The sequence below is a fragment of the Hakea prostrata genome, chromosome 7 (genome assembly GCF_041222555.1).
Source record: "Hakea prostrata isolate BN-2017 chromosome 7, UWA_Hpros_2, whole genome shotgun sequence".
Classification (NCBI taxonomy): domain Eukaryota; kingdom Viridiplantae; phylum Streptophyta; class Magnoliopsida; order Proteales; family Proteaceae; genus Hakea; species Hakea prostrata.
The window spans coordinates 54,742,965-54,760,826 of record NC_142606.1 but is presented as its reverse complement, the minus strand read 5'-3'; positions in this window follow the sequence as shown (position 1 = coordinate 54,760,826).

Here is a 17,862-nt window from a genome sequence, read left to right as displayed (position 1 = left end):
ATGCATATTATTTTATATGATTAATTTACTATATTTCCATGTATTTACAATTGTTTTATATCAATTTACCCTAATATAATATGAAAATGAATATGTTGCACCCTTTCCTTTAGTTTCTATAATTTTGGTGATTTTATATATTTCCTAACAAATTCTAATCAAGATTTATTACTTTTACGTGTAGGAAATTATCAATCAAATCTGGGTATTATTGCAAGAGTCCTACCTCAAGTCAAAAACATAGAGAGAATGAGTCCTTGCATGCTTCTATGTTTTATTTCCTATTTAGGATTTGATCAAAGAAGGGAAAAGAGGAAGAAGAATCCAATTCAAATAAGAAAGATAGAAGAATCCCGTTTTTGAGTGTCTTTGTCCAGTTTTGATTAAGATCTTCATCGGATGGTCATCTGGAGTCCGATCGAGCCGATTTTTGGAGGAGAGCTTCATGACTTCTTAGTCTTCAAATCCAACGGTGGGATTATGCATAGAAGATATCTAAGTTAGTCCGATTTATACATCAAAACACTCCTTGGTTAAGTCAGATAAGAACTCTGAGTTTGATTCAAACTCTGAGTTTAATTAATCTATAAAAGGATAGCAAAACCAAGGAAGAGGGGGAGGACGTTTTTGGAAGCTTTGGAGGAGCGGAGAGATCGAACCAGGAGACGTTGGTTGGATTTGGAGATCTGAAGCTTGGGAATAAGTTTTTCTTGATATTCTTTCAATGTTCTTGAACTCCTCTGTAATGTTTTTAGTTTCTAATATGAACTAGTTTAGTTTATCTAGGGATCAGATGTAGCCTATCTTTGAATTCTCACTCTTGAATTCATCAATATAATTTTGAATATTGTTTCCTTTGATTGAGTTTTTACTTCTATTCTTCATGCTTTTGATTAATTGGCCACTAATCAACTGATTTGTTAATCATAATGAACTGAGAGGGGATTTATGTGTTTAGTTCATTGGAGTAAAAGCCATGAATTACATGTAGGATAGAGATATACTTACATGGTTTGTGTAGTTGTTAAATGGGAATCCATAGAATTTAATGATTTCTCAGTTGTTGTAATCCACATAGAAATATAGTGGGTTAGCAATTGAGGGAATTTCTATTAGTACTCGAGAGAGACTAGTAGATAGGGAAGGGAATCTCGACTATCAATCAGGAAAATATTTCTCAAATTATAAAGAGGGATAAGAGGGTGGGAATAATTAGTTATGGTGAAATCTGACCCTTGGGTCTTTAGCAATTAATAATCTCAATTTAACTTTCAATTTGCAATATAGTCTAGAATAATTATCTTCCTTATTATTTGTTCAAATAAAATTGGTATAATTAATTTGATACTTAATCTATAGTCTTCGAGGGATCGATCTTTTATCATTATATTACTTGTTACGACAGCGTACACTTGCGTTGTACTTTTTCACAACTGCTACTCTGGAATCTACTAAAATTTCACTGCTCCTATGGGGGAGTCGAGTAGGCTACTTTGGTGTGGGTAGAAGCTTGCATCAAGGGGACCCCATTTCCCCTATATTGTTCATCTTCTTGGAAGAAGTGTTACATAGGAATCGGGTGGCGATGGTTGATTCAGATTTATTGAGGTCTCTTTCAAGGCCTAGGGGTGTTGAGGTTCCTTCCCTTTTGTTATTTGTTGATGATATTTTCATTTTCAGCAATGTGTCACTACAATATGTTAAAAATTTGAAGGCTTTCCTAGACCGATATCAAGATTTTGTAGGTCATAAGGTGAATTTGGAGAAGAGTAAAATCTTTTTTGGGAATATAGCACTTCATTGGAAGTGAAGAATTAAAGAGGTTTTCCATATAGATGCTTTTGTCTTGCCAAAAAAATATCTTGATGTTGAGTTGTGTACAAGATATTTATCAAAAGGTTGCCTCTTTCCTGTGCTGGACAAAACAAAAGCCCATCCCCAAGGCTGGAAGGGATCGATATTTGTCATTCGCTGGTCATGTGAAGTTAGTGAAATTATACCTCTAGTATGCTGATTCACAACTTTTCAGTCTATTGGTGGCCCTCTGATGTATCAAATTGGCAGGTTAATCGTAGGGAGTGGGACCCACTACAATTTACGCCCAAGGTGGTGGCAAAGCAGTTGGGTATTCCTTAATAACTGTCTTCTATTTTGTTGAGTCCATATGGGACTCCCATGTTGCTTTCCCTCACTTATTTGAGTCTGAGTGGGACTTTAACTAAGCAATTAGGGTTGAGGGAAAGAATATTATAAATAGAGGGAATGAACATAAAATAAAAAACTGAAAAAAGTTGTATTGCACCTCCTTGATCTCTTTGTGACTTTTCTCTAGAGAAAACTCAATCTTGAACCTCCATCATTGTGGTTCATCAATTTGGAAATGTGGGAAGTAACGTGGAGTGCAAAATACAAGAAGGCAGAAAACGAAAAGGCACATTGTCTAAATCTATTGCATTGAAGATATCTCAGGTATATGTTTTTTTTTGGGTACAAAGGCGCTTTTTTATATATAGGGATAGGGATATTACATATGCCGCCGGTAGGATTTGAACCCATGACCTCTCCACTGAGAAGCAGGTTCATAACCATCCTACTACTCCTCCATTGGCAATCTCAGGTATATGTTCTTGAACCTATCTTTGCATTAATTGTTTAATAGGTAGAATGGTACATACCACAGGGGTGGTGGTCTAGTGGTCCCAAGCTCACTCCTAAGTGGTTTGGTAAACCTCATGTCCTAGGTTCGAATCCCCTTTGCTCCTCTGTTTCTTGCATTTGACAGTTGTGGACTATACTAGGCCTCCGGTGGGGCTCCACTAACGGGGTCAGTGTACAGGGCTAATGCTTGCATAGGTCGCACTCAATAAAAAGTCTGAACATTGGGCGTTAGGCAAAAAGAGGAAGGGGGTCTTTGTATTTGAAGGTTGAATGATTTTTGAATCTAGCTTGCCTTAATTAGGCTGGCTTGGAAGGTGAAGCATGACTCTTCAACCAAGGGTTCAGTGTTATGAACTGTTAAATGAACAACAACGATGGGACTTTAAAGCGACATGTGAAGTCCTCTATCCTGCCAAGGTTGAGAAAGGTCTGGAAGATGGTGGAAAAGATATCAAAGGATTTTTGCTTTTGGAGACTGGAGCGGCAGATGAGCAAGATAAAGAGAGAGTGATAGATGAGAAAAATAAAGAGAGTGAGAAAGAAGATTCACAAACAGCAAGAGTAAAAACACAGATATTGATAAAATCATGTAAAGTATTGATATCCGCCCATCCCTCGATTACATGATGTATTAGATAAGCTGCATGGGTCTCACATATTTTCTAAAATCGATCTACAAAGTGGATATCATCAAGTCCGGATGAAATGTGTTGGTGAGTGGGAAACGACTTTTAAGACCAAACATGGATTGTATTAATGGTTAGTTATGCTAATTGGTCTTACCAATACGCCTAATACCTTCATGAGATTGATGAATCATATATTGCGGGCATTCATTGGCAGGTTTTGTTGTTGTGAATTTTGGTGACGTTCTAGTGTACAAACAAGGATTTAGATGAGCGTGTGCATCATTTATAAAGCGTATTGGATGTCCTCAGGAAGGAAAAGTTGTACGCAAAGCTGAAAGTGCTCTTTTTGCAATGGATTTTATTGTGAGTGCACAAGGGATATCAGCCGATCCAGAGAAGAGAAAAGCAATTCAAGAGCGGTCAACACCCAAATCCTTGATTAAAGTTAGAGGTTTACATTGGTTAGTCTGCTTCTATCAACGATCTGTATGATTTGAGGACAGCCCTATTTATAAAACTGATCGAAAAGGATGTCCATTTTAAATGGGGGAAGGAACAAGAAAAATTATGTTCTACTCCTCTTTTACAACTACAAATTTTTCTAAGACTTTTGAAATCGTATGTGATGCCTTGAGAGTAGGTATTGAATCTGTTTCAATACAAGAAAAATGACCCATTGCATTTTTCAGTGAAAACTTAATGGGGGTGGCTCTGAACTACTCAACATATGATAAGGAGTTATAAACTTTGGAAAGGAGTTCATGTTCATTTTGACCACGAATCTTTGTGGCATTTGAGAGGTCAAGGCAAACTGAACTGTCACCTTGCCAAGTCGGTGGAATTTATTGAAGCAATTCCTTGCGTCATTCAGTACTAATAAGGAAAGGAAAATGTTGTTGCAGATTCCTTGTCACTAATCACGAGAGTGCTGATTCAAAGATAAATCATTTTTAAGAATGGGGGAATGATGTGATCCAGCCCAACAACCAAGTTAATTCTTTGAAACACAACCAGGTGCCATGTGGGCCTATGACAAGAGCTAGGGCAACGACACTTCAAGAAGCCTTGCATGGATTCAAAAAGAAGATTATTTGCATTGACTGTTGGAGAATTAGTGAAATCAGTGATCTCTAGTATACCAATTCACAACTTTTCACTTTATTGGTGGTCCTCTAAAGTGATCAAATTGGCCAAATAGTGGATATGTAACTTTAACTGGTAAGGAAAGATTGATGGACAAAAATTGGTGATAGTCAAGTGGTAGCATGTGTGTAGGCCTAAGGAGGAAGAGGGTCTTGCTATTCGAAGGTTGCGTGATCATGTGAATATCGCTTGCCTTGGTAGACTGGCTTGGAAGGTGAAGCATACATGACTTTTCAACCATGGATTCATTATTACGAGCCTGTTTGATGAAAAAGATGGAATTATGAATTGAAATGTTAGTCCTCTATTCAGCTAGGGTTGAGAAAGGTTTGGAACATGGTGGAAAAGAATGAACAATGGACCATAGGTTTAGGAATCAAGGTAAATTTCTGGAGCATGGGTGGAGCTGGCATCAAACTTGGAGCTTTGTCGATATCCTGAAAAGAATTGCTACTTTTGGAGGCAAATGTGATAGATGAGCTAAATAAAGAGAGAGTGATAGCCAACACAGAGCTGTTCTAGTGGTTGAAACCAACACCTCTTAGTGAACAGGTCGTGGGTTCGACTCTCGCTGAGGCATATTAATATCCCCATCCCCTGGCTTAAAAAAGCCCCTTTGTACCAAAAAAAAGAAGAGTGAGTGATAGATGAGAAAACTAAAGAGAGTGAGAAAGGAGATTCACAAATAACGATAGTACTGGGCTTGCAAATGCCAAGTTGGTGGAATTCATTGAAGCATTTCCTAAGTCATTCAATACTAATAAGGAAAGGAAAACATTGTTGCAAATGCCTTGTCATGAGGGTGCTGATTCAAGGACAAATCATTTTCAGGAATGGGGAAATGATGTGATGTACAACAACAATGATGAATCTCTGGAGAACAGCCAGGTGACAAGGGGGGCCTATGACATGAGCTAGGGCAATGAGACCTTAAGAAGCCTTGCATGGATTGACAAAGAAGAAACTTGCATTGACTGTTGAGGATGAAGAAGGCTTGGCCATTAGTCAAGCTAACCTTGTTAATTTGCTGCAAGTTATTTAAGACTAGGCCCAAAATTGTTATTTTTGGCCAAGTCTTACATTATAAGGTCCTTTTAATTTATGTTTAGTAGTACTGGGCTTGCAACGCATATTTTAAATAGTTTTACTGGTTCTTTAATGAGCCCCACGAAAATCTCTTCAGAGAAGCCTAGGGTTGTGTTGTAGTTATAAATAAATCATTTCATCATGTAGAACATAGTTTTTGTGTGATAATAGATTAGATCTGGTGAGGCTAGAATTTTGCTTTGAGTTATTCTTTGGACTCCATCGAACTTCTCAAAGTTATTCTTTTGTGGCTTTCATCTCTCATATCCTTGATTACCAATTGCTACTTAAACATTAGGTCAGATTTGAGGCATTTTTATCTTGGTTTGTGTTTGTATCTCAAATGTTGGGTCAAGTATTCTCTATGTACTTTATGTTTATCCAAGTTAGTTTTGGAGATCTACAAGATTTCATTTGTTATGTCCCTTGGCTACCCAAAGGGTGTGTGATTTGGAGTCTTTTGATGCCTTTGAGGCCTCACACATACATTAGGTACCTATCCTTGTCCTTTCTTCTTGGTAGGCCCCTCCCCTTAGGTTTCCTCTTGGTTTAGCAATGGCGTCTAGAGACAATCAATGCATTGAGCACCATCAATCAATGGGTCTCATAAATTGCCTCATCCACCGGCACCATTTTGTGCTTCATTTTCTGTACAAGAAAAGGTAGGTAGATGCTCAATGTGCTACTCAGTCGATGGTCTCATCAACTGCTTCATTGACTAGTATTACACCGTGATTAGGTTTTCTTGCAGGAAAAATAAGCCGGTAGATGCTTTTTTCCCCTGAATAACTACCTTTTTTTTTGTGGAAGTTCTTTAATGCGACCACCTTTGTTTTGTATGCATTAGTTTCACTTCAGCACCTCCCATTTCACCTCTTTTCATTCAAGAAGCATCCCCTGAAGCTTTGCTACATACACGTGAATTTCTCTATTTGGATATTAGAGCAGTTCATCATTGTAATTGGTAGTTCCCCCTTTTCTTGTCTATTTCCATGAAATTTATTCATTTCCCGTGTTCTTGATTCTATCCTTCCATCTGTTTGATCCTAGGTTTGCATTTTTTTTCCCTCCTCCAAATTACATATATTCATCCTCAGATGTGTTTATTTCTAGTTGTTTCATGCGTTTCATTATCTTACAGCAAGTCAATGCCTTCCCATTTCCTAGATTGTCATTGTAGGTTTTGATGGCAACTCAAAGAGGAGATGGTGGAGAATGTACATGGGTGTGGACCTTGCGTGTGGTTTTTAAGCCCCACCTATTGTTGAATCAAGAGGCCAACAACCTATACCATGCTGTTTTTGAATCTGCTCAGATTGATTAAGGGCGTGATTTTGCCCCTATTGTGTGGGGAAGCGATTTGCAGCTCTTGGTTGGGTCCTCTACTTTCCATCAACAAGCCTTGCTATCCTTGCCTGGTTCACTGATTCTATAATAACATGTGGTACGTCTAGGACCTTTGCAATCTAATTATCCAAAATTTATTGAAGGGAAGACCCGTCACCTTCACATAGGAGCATCTGGCGGAAATGCTTCACCTATCCCTTGATGGTGTGATGAGGTGGATTCCTCCTGTTCCTGGTTTTGGTGAATGTTTGATTGGCGGGAGTGTGTGGTGATTTATTCTACTTTGGCCAACCATTCAGATATGACACACGTGAAATGGGGTGCCCAGTTGTTACTTTCAGACAGTGTACTTTCACACATAGTCAGCCACAACATTTATCCAAAAGCAGGTCACTAAGATGAAATCTTACTAATACAGGCTCTGACCATTTATGCTCTATATGTTGGTATGCCTCTTAATCTGTCTTATATCCTAATGTGACACTTTGAGAAAGCTAGAGTTAAATCTACATCCATTATGACCATTTCCAGACCTCACTAGGGTGGGAGCCTCTGCACTCAATTTTCCCTTATTGGAGGCCGCACTATTTGGCATCATTGGTGCAACAGACACTATGCAACGCAAACCGTTGGTCTACATTCTAAGTAGCACAAAAACAAGTAGCAATATATGGGCAACACATACTTCTAGGTATTATGGAGATTGAATTGGTAGCAGTTACAGCAGCAGATTCAACAGTTAAAACATCAATAGCATACTTACCTGTAATAACAATCACAGCAAGAGTAGCAGCAATTGGTTGGTGCAGAAATGGGTTATAATAACAAGTGAAGATATGTAACATACTTGGTAAATCATTGACCTGATTGTATAGTTTTCCTTCAGTTTATCCTTGCTTCTTAACCGCTCAAAGAAAGTACCCTCCATTTTTTGTGATGTGATGCACTTCCCATGTTTCGGTACATTCATATGTAAATCCCTGCAAAAAGTAACATCGAAATGAAAACAAAAAAAATAAGTATCGAAGTAATAAGCAAAGATCATCATGTAGTAACTATATACTACTATTGTTCGGATTAGAATTGTCAACTTGTTTAGCCTGCGCTAGGGCCAGAGAGAATCTTTTTCCATGAAGTAAATCCTACCCATCATATACATTTTCTTGAATTTAATCACATCAAAATTGAATGACAACAAAATGGTGATTGAAAACAAATGAGATCAAACACAAGAGGAAAAGAAAAAAAGTTTAGGGGGGGGGGGGAAGAGATGGATGGCTACCCCCAACGAATCTTAATTGTAAGATAACTTATTGAAATCCAAATGCTCATGGGGGTTTATGGAGAAGGCTCACTATATAGAGAGGAACCAATTAATGTGAATGGTAAAATCTTAATAGTAGAGAAAAACCTATATGAAAACTAATAAAGGCACAACCCCAAATAAAAACCACCGACAATGATTGGTCCATTCAGTTAAAGCAAAAGTGGAAATAAATTCGCATATTACTTCAAATTTAATGGTCTATTGAATAATGTTAAAAATATTATTTTTTTCTATATTACTATAAGAAAAATATTTGTAAAGTTTGAAGGGAACATATATATGTATGTATAGATGTGGAAGTAGAGTATGTGCAAACCAATAATTCCCCGAACTCAAAAATAAAGTATAGTGATAGGTTGTCACGATGGAAATATATTTGTGGATTAAAACAAATTTAATGATTTGCTGAATACTATTTAAAAAGAAAGAAAAAGAAAACAAGAATCATTTTTTTTTACTAAAAAGAAATATTTTTTGGTTCAAAGGAACCGAAGCCCATTTTAAGGATGAATGTAGTGGATCCTCTCCTTCTAGAATATTTAGGAGACACCACCTCTATAAAAGTCAAATGGTCTTCAAAAGAGAGAATGCACAAATATTCTCCCAAATGTGACCTTTTAGGGAAGGAACTGAGAAAAAAAATAAAAATAAAAAAAAATTAAAGGATGGGGATAATTGTTTGGCATCCCTTTCGTGTCCAATAGTTAGAGTTCACTTAAAGTATATGTTTTATATTATTCTAATAAACTAACCAATTTAATGAAATAAAGCAGAAAAAGCTACACAAATTAAGGTGTGGGTGTTGCAAGTGATCCCGTGCAAAGGATGATGTGTCACATTGGATCCCTTCCCTTCGCTTCCTATCATGGGTCTATTTGTGGGCAGAGTTATGAAGTTCACTACTTAATTTTTTCCCCCTTCTTTTATCAAAATGATGGTTTTTCTTTTTCTAGTTGAAGGTCATCTGTGTTACAGATGAGAAAAAAAATTAGAACTACTCTCCTAGAGATCCTATCCAGACGTGTATCGTGGGCACAAATTTTCATCGCTTTTGATCTCCCATAAGATTACCCTTAGCAAACTTGTGATCACATCTGAGGATTGTTCTTTTGCTGCTAACCCTACTAAATAACCTACAATTGGATTAACCTCTATAAAACAAAGAGATATCTTCCATGTAATCATCCCTAAACAGCTCCTCAAACTCCTCCATTGTTGCAAAACACACCAAAGGAGCTGATCTTTATTGACCAAGCAAACCACTGCCATCTAGTCACATTCAACCCATAATTTATCAAGTCCCAACTCTCAAGCTTTTCCAAAACCCTATCACTAATTCCTCTAATTGTGCTTATAATTTGTCTTGATCCCTACAAATGATTTGACACAATCACCATTTGAGCCCTCTTGCTCCTTATTATTCACCTTGCACCAGCCAACCCTGGATTGCCTAATAGATGCCTTCAATATTCAATTTATACTAGCCTGCCAAAGGTCTCTACCAAACAACTTGGATGGAGTGCCCTAGTGTTAACATACACTTGCATTCTCAGCGCTCTTTTTACACACCAAGACGCTAACTTTAGGCCTTTCAAATGACCATATTGCTGCTGCTGCAAGTCCTTCTGTATCTGCGTGAAACACCCTACTTGCTTGCATTTCTAACACTCCACTGTGCCTCGAATTCCTTTCTAACAATGTTTAACATAACAGAGAAATACACCCTGAACACCAAATTGGCCATAGCTACATTGCCTTAGCATTCCATTTCCACCAATCTGCCAACTCCAGGGTTGTTCCCATGTAATTAAAAAGCAATTGCAAAACTGAACCCAAACATTCACCACGAGTGGACAACCAATAAACACAGGTTCCACCCCTCCTTCCTCCACTTTGCATGTATGACATCTTGAAGTTAAAAAAATCCCCTATCTTTCACCAGACTATCCATTGGAACCCTACCAAGCAGAATTTTCCACCCAAATATACTCCAAGGCTGCACCTTCGTACCCCAAATAAGATTCACCCACTCTATCTCTGGATGCTTTCTCCATGTAACATTTCACACTGATCTAGTGGGAAAAGCCCCATCGAAAGATCTCTCTCAATGGCATACACCCACTTCATCATGTGATCACAATCTAATCTCGAGGAAATCTCCAATCCCCATTCTCAATAAATCCAGCCACCACAACCATTTTGTTTAAAAGGAAATATCTTGTTATAGCCCTGTACATTTTGCTATAATGACTTGACCAAACCAATGGTCCGACCAAAACTCAATCTTCCCTCCATTTCTGGTCGTCCTATGTTCTTGATCAGTCACCATATCCCTTAACTTTCTAATGCCTGAAAAATTTGTCTATGGAGAGAATGACCTAACTATCCTTAGGGAGATTGTTAGGTGAAGGACAAAACCACCCTTGAAATGTTTTGATGTTCACAAACACATGTAATTGAGAACTAATGCGATTTGATCTACTAGTGCGTTTAATATAGACACGCTAATATACAAAGCCAAATACCCAAGTAGAGAATGTACATAAAAGCACAAAAGCAGTCCAAGCACTACAAAAAGATGGATTTTAAGGACTCAAGTGTGGAAGACCAACAAATAGATGTCCCCATGTGCAAGTACAAGTTCAAGGCTCAAGAATAACGAAAAGACCCTTCTTGAAGACCATGAATATAGACTAGGAAATTGGCACATGTAATTGCATGTGTTTTTCAAGTCAAGCATTTCAAGAAACTAATGATATGGGCAAAAGGGATTCTTGTGTCAATCTCTAGGGGTGTAAATGGAATTTCAAAATTACTTTAGGAAAGCCCTAAAAGTCCCATGGTCTATGTGTTGGTAGACCATGAGCTAAATAAGCCTGATCAACTGCTAGCATAGCAGAGTTTATGGTGCGTACCATTAAAGCCCTCTAGTTGACCAATAGACCACCAAGCCCTGGGTTGATGGTCAAGATTGACCATTAACTAACCATAGAGACATCAGGCTTTCTAACTGCTTGAATGAGTTGACCGACCGGGAGATCCCCAAGGTCGACCATGAGTCCAAAATATGACCATTTTATATCCGTTTAAACGATTTTGGCCGATTCTTTTGGCTAAAAATAGAGGTCATTACGACCATCCAAGGCACAAATTCTGAGGACTAAACCCTCATTATTGTGCCTTCATTATAGCCTTTTAACCTCCCTAATATCCAAATCCCCTAGGAGATTCATTCCCTCTTCTTGAAGATGGTAGAAGTGTTGATCTCAAGGTAGAGTTTGGAGAGTTAATGTTGATCACTCATTGCTTCCATTTTATTGTTTGTTATTTTCTTTTCATTTATTTCATTAAACAAAAATGGCTAGAAGGATTGTCTATGTCCATGAGGTAAGTGCAATTGAATCACTTTGTGGCAATGAATTGGCAAGGCAGAAGGTTTTTTGTTTCAAAATTTTCACTATTGGCCTATTTATGTTTTGTACAAAGGAGTGGCTGGATAAAAGATACATATATTTTTCACAATTATTGTTCTAACGAACACCAATAAATCACGAACAAAAACTAAAGAAAAAGGAGCACAAAAATATAACGTGGCTTACACACCTAAGTGGTGTGCTATGTCTACAAGCGAAGAAGAATTTTTAGTATGTAGGAAGAAATTTACAATCAAGATCTCTAAACCATTCACAAGAATGGTGTTACTAAAACTCTCACCCAAAAGTCTAAGACAAAAATCTCAAATCTCACAATGACCTAATAGGATGACAAAAGTGCATATTTATATATACTAATCAAGTAAACGGGTCAACCATATGGATCGCCCACTAAAATATGTCAGTGTACATCCATCTTCAAAGGTGGGTACAAGAGTTCGGAGTGGCTCTCTACTATACAATGTGAAAGGCTTTATGAAGCTTTAATGGTGTCTCTTGCAACTCCCAATGGAAGCCAAACAGAGCAAGGCATAAACTTGTATTGCTGATGCTGACTCAGCTGCCAAACTTTATCACCGTCTTTCTCTGACTCTCGAAACTATCTCCAGAATAGCTTCCATGACACAGAATGGGAGTACTTCTGTGATTAAGAGGTTTAGCACAAAATTAAACTCAAGCAACTGCAGGTCCTCGAAACCTAGACCTTGTAACTAACCAATCACTAATGATCATGATATTAAAGACCGTGGTACCATACGATCTTTCATCTGTAGCTAGCATAGTGATTCCCCCTCCTGGGTTCCCTACAAAAGTACAGTGGGTGTTAGAATTAACCTCAAATAAATAATGTCAGAAATGATACTAGTTACAAGAAGACCAAAGATTTAACATGTTTGACACACCAATGAGATGTGCTACATCCACAAGTGAAGCTGGAAAATTAATCATGAAGTAACAATATAATATTATGCAGATCTTTTAAGAACACCCAATATATCCATGTTTCAGGCTTTAACTCAAAACCTTAAATCTTACCGTAATTTATAGGAGAATGATATGGTATATAGAAAAATTTTACAACGACAAAGGAGGTCAATATATCTAGTGGTCCAAGTCCTTTACATTCAACATGGATTTCCGAAAATGGTCCATTCAAGTCACCGCCGAAACTAGTCAAGGTGGATCGATCTACAAGGGCATAAGTATTTGAGGCAAACATAACAAAGTGGGGATATTGCCTATTGGTGTCATGAATAGTTCTATGGCCAAAATTCTTTACCCCAACAAACTTTAGGTGCCCAACCATAAGAAGCCAAAAATGTAATGAGTCTGGGAAGGAGCATCATAATGGTGCGCCTTGATGCAACGGTGAGAGTTTCTCCATTGTAACTAGATGGTCAAATGTTGAAGTCTTGGAAACTACCACTCTGAGAAAACTAAAGTTAAAGCAGCATACTCTATGACTATTTCTAGGCCCCATTAGGGTGGGAGCCCCTACACTCGATATGCGCTTATTGGAGGCAGCCATAATTGGTATTATTGGTGCAGACAGACCCTATATATACACAATGCAAAGAGTTGGTCTAATTTCTGAGAAGCACATAAATAAGAAGCAATATGTGGGCAACACATATTTTCTAGGTATTATAGACATGAATTGGTAGCAACAGTTACAACATCAACATCATAGTTTTCTTTAACAAAAGTCACAACAGGAGTAACAACAATGGGTTGGTACAAGAATAGGTTATAAGAACGAGAGAGATTATATAAAATACCTGGTAAATCGTTGATCTGATTGTACAATTTCCATCATTTTATCCTTGCTTCTTAACCGCTCAAAGAAAGTGACACTCCATTTCTTCTCAGATGATGCACTTCCCATATTTCAGTACATACATACTCTTAAAGTAAATCCCTGCAAAATATTATCAAAGTAATATTCAATGATCAGGATGTAATAACTATCAAATAATGTTCGGATTAGAATTGTCAGCTTGAATTTAATTGCTTCAGAATTGAACAACAACAAAATAGTAACAGAAAATAAATGAGATCAAACACGGGAAAAAAGAAAAGCAAGGGGCAGGGAAGAGATGGATGGTTACCCGCAGTTAATCTTGATTGCAAGATATCTTTGTTGAAATCTAGAGTGCTTATGAGGGTTTATGGAGAAGGCTTGTTATATAGAAAACCCAATTAATGCGATTGCTAAAATCTTAAAAGTAAGAAACCTATATGGAAACCAATAGAAGGCACAGTCTCCCAAATAAAAAAAGCACCGATGGTGATTGGTCGACGCAGTAAAAGCAAAAGTGGAAATAAATTCGCATATTATTTCAAATTTAATGGCATATTGAATAATTTAAGAAACCTATATGGAAACAGATATAAGGCACGGTCTCCCAAATAAAAAAAAAGCACTGATGGTGATTGGTCGACACAATATAAGCAAAAGTGGAAATAAACTCGCATATTACTTCAAATTTAATGGCCCATTGAATTATATCAAAGAAATATTAATTGATTTTATATTACCGTAAGAAAAAAATTTTAAAGTTTGAAGGGAATAAAACCCATATATTGAAGGATGTGGAAATAGACTGTGCGCAAATCAATAAACGATGCATTCCCCCAAATCAAAAACAAAGTATACTGGTTGGTTTTTACAATGGAAAAGACAATCGAACTTGTACATCAAAACACATATAATGATTTACTGAATATTGTTCGAAAAAAGATAGAAAAGGAACATGAATCAATTTGTATTACTAATTTTGAAGTTTTAAGGGAACCATGACCATTTTAAGGATGAAAGCAGTGGATCATGTCCCTCTAGAATATTTAGGAGAAACTCCCCACTATGAAAGTGGAATGGTCTACAAAAGATAGACTACTCAAATATTCTCCTAGATGTGATACTGGACCTGTCAACAAAGGAACTGAGAAAATAAATTTAAAATATAAGTAAATAATAAAAGCCAATAATTAAAGGATAGGGTATTTGTTTGGCTTCACTTTCCTTTATTGTGCAACAATTAGGTTTCACTTAAAATGTATGTTTTATATTATTCTGATAAGCTAAGCAGTTTATTGAATGAAATGAGGACAAACTACACAAACTAAGGTGTGGTTGCTGCAATTGACCCCATATAGAGGATAAGGTGTCACATCAGTGTCCCTTCCCTTCACTTCGTGTCATTGGGAGATCTATTTGTTGCTAGAATTATTTTTCTAATAAATCACCTAATTTTCCTATCCATCTACATCCTACCATGGATCCCGAGCATAGTTTGTGCATCAATGCAAGTAGAAGTAGAATTCCCCTTCGGTGCTAAATATTGTGCAGCTCTTCATCAAGTCATCCTAGATCCTCCTTATGACATTGAAGAGCCGTGGAGTTTGCTCAGACTCCCCATTGTGGAAAGCCTTATGCTAGGATGCACTAGGTGTTGTCTCTAACTGCAGCATGTCTATTGCTGATGGGGAAAACACTTTCTTCTAGCTTGATAAGTGGACTGCTCTGAAATACAACCTTGCTTGAATGGCTTGTCCTAACCCCAGTTTTCAGGGAAAGGTGGAGCTCACATCACTAAAACCCTATCAAGGCATGTGCCAGTTCACTTTACCTGTTAAACATATCATCAAAGTATTACCATAAAAGTACGAAAACATGGGCAAAAAAAAGTAAATTGAAACACCCTAACTAATGTCACCTATCCTACTCTTTACAATATATACAAAGTGCTAAAGTGATAGCTTAAAGTACTACCATCCATGTACTTTCCTTAGAGCTGAATATATACATCACAAGATAAACCTTATATCCTACTGAACTAAAAAGAAACCATCACCTTCATGTCAATCCCGTTTTCTGACTTGGGCATTTGTTGACATTAAAAGTAATGAGCTTCACAAGCCCAATAAGCAATATGTATAATATGCAAGCAACATGGTGTATTACACAAACAACTCATTCCATATTTTTCTAATAGTGAAAACTTCAATTCAATCCTATTGTCATAACAAATTTTGTTTTTGATTCATTTATTTTGATTCCCTCTTAAGTCTTAGACCCAAACTTCACCTATAGAGGGAATACCTCAGTCTAACCAACACAAGTAGCATCAATCTCAATCTTGAGGATTCCCATATTGGCCGGCTTCCCAAATTCTGTCTCTTGGGCACAAGGCCTGGTATCCTTCATAGGTAGCTATAATTGGCCTAGACTTTATCTTTTCACTTCTCAGTCTTGCTTCATGCCTTCCTATTTGGGGACAGTAGGTACCAAGACTTACGAAACATGTGCTCATCAGTACAATCTCTTTTCGTTTTCATTTTTAGTTTTTATCTTTCAACATTTCCTGTTTCAATTTCATTTATGAACTCTCCTTTATTAAGCATATAGTATAACCAACATGGATCACTTAACATGGTTCCTAGAGAAGCAATTGAACATGGATGAATGATCTTGATTTATGTATGGCATTTTAATGTTTCATTCAATATTAATAGGACATATATAAGCCACAAACATTCCATTCTTAGTACATGATTAGACTTAACAATCTCATTCAAACATGCTCATTAAACATAAAAGAACATTAGAAGCAAGACATTCAAGCACCAACTTAAGTTGAACATATTGTTTACCCAACCTTGTCGTTTTACCCTTTTCTTGATTCCAAGGTCGAGTGTCACTCCACCCTCTTACTTCATAGCACCTGATGAGCACATTTATGTGTAAAATCTTAGGGCATAAAGCATATATTTTACACATTTAGAGTGGAACTACCTTGGGTTTTATGTTGTTTTTGCAGATTTTATGAATTTCTAGGACTGAGCGAATATCTGGAGTTTTGGGTATGAAACATGCGATTTTTCATGTCAAGAGGTCGTTCAAATTCTCAAGTGTGGAAGTGGGTCTGATTTGGAGCATGATGGGCTAAAGATGCAATTATGGGTCAACTCCAAAATATCTTGTAAAATTAGATTAGGATTTTTATTTTATTTTCTTTATTGTAATTGAAAATTGTATGGGGCCCACAAGTAGTCAAATATTAGAAATTTCTCTTTTTTTAGAAGATTTCATTTATTTCTCTAATTAGTTTTCTCTCTCTCTTCCCCCTTTCTATTCTTTTCACTATTTTATTTTATTCCTTAATTAACCTAAAATCGTTTTTTTTCTAAAATATGGATTTTTCTTCCGTCTTTCCTTCTTCCACTTTTTCTTTCTTTCTTCCACTTTTTCTCCACGTGAAATCAAGTTTTTATTTTATTTTATTAAATTCTCCACACATTCTCTCTCTCTCTCTCTCTCTAGTTAGAATTTCTAACGAATTTGGTCTTTCTTATTTTTATTTTTTTTCTTTTCTATTTTACTCCTTTTTATTTATTTCCTTGTTTGTAAATCATTCTTCTTCTCCTATAAATATTACCTCCCCTCTTAGGTCTACTTTACACTTTATTTTCTTTTTAGTTTATTTTAGTCTTGACTTTTTATTCTCTTTAGCTTGCTCTAGCTTTCTCTAGTTCTTTGATTAATTTGTGGGTACGAATTCTAGATTGAATGTTTAGGTTTTAATATTTTCCAAGGAAGATTGAAGTTGTGTAATTTATTTGATGCAAGTGTATTTCCTTTATTTTTATCAATGCAATTTCAAGTTCATGTTCAAGTTTCAAGTTTGAGGATTCGCTTCTCTTTGGGTCTAGCAATTGCAAATCTGAATTATTCTAGATCTGGTTGAGATTTGAATTGTTTGTTCAAGTTTTTTTTGGAGATTCAAAGATGCACGTAAGTAACATTCTTCAATAATTTTCTCTCCCCCCTCCATTCCTGCTTCTATTTACCCCTTCATATTCTTAATTTAGGATTTAATTTCAACATTTATTTATTGTTCTCCCTTCCCCCTGGGTCCTTGATCAAAGATGCCTACAATTGTGCCTCTCTTTGGTTAAGGTTTCCCTTTTGTTTTTGTTGCTTTGCTTATTGCTTTGTTATTTACTTTCTACACTTTTCTTTGTTTTTTCTCTTTAATATCCTTTCCCCCGATTGGTGGACTGTAAGCTTTGGAGAAAGATGGTGCGCCTATGGCATCGGTGTTTCTTCGTTTGCAACCGTTGAAAAAGGCTGGTAATGGCTTCACTCAGATGGTGGACGGTGGGAGATCTTTTGCAGGGGTGGTAGGGACTTCGATTATGCCTGAGATCGATTCCCTCCCATCTCCTATGCAGGCAG